We start from the raw sequence: 540 nt of genomic DNA, 5'->3' as shown, positions 1-540 counted from the left end.
CCATACATCATCACACCAATCACCACACTCCGCCACAAAAGCCTCTCTATTTAGAGCTAAAGTGAAGAGTCTAGGGAAGACCTCTTTCAAGCTCTGATTTCCCACCCAAGTATCTAACCAAAAACGAGTTTGAGATCCATCACCAATGACCCTCCAAACTTTCTCATCAAACCATCCTCCCATAAAGCTAACTGAAGAACCAATTTTACACAAATCCTTCCACTATCTAGAAGAATTGGCCGAAGATGAGAAATATATAGTATTCCCATACTTTGAGTTAACCACCTTAACCCAAAGCGCATCCTTATCCTGAAGTCTACGCCATTTCCATTTTCCCAGCAAAGCATCATTGAATCGAGCCAGGTCTCTAACACCCAAGCCACCAAGAGATTTAGGCTTACAAACCTCCGCCCAGGAAACCCAAGCAATACCTTTACCACCTCTTTTGTTACTGCAAAGAAAACGCCTTTGCAAATTCACTAGTTTTGCTAAGACCTTTTTAGGAGCCTTATACAAAGAAAGCAGATAAGTAGGAATATT

The sequence above is a fragment of the Lupinus angustifolius genome, chromosome LG15 (genome assembly GCF_001865875.1).
Source record: "Lupinus angustifolius cultivar Tanjil chromosome LG15, LupAngTanjil_v1.0, whole genome shotgun sequence".
Lineage (NCBI taxonomy): Eukaryota > Viridiplantae > Streptophyta > Magnoliopsida > Fabales > Fabaceae > Lupinus > Lupinus angustifolius.
This window is presented reverse-complemented; position numbering follows the sequence as displayed.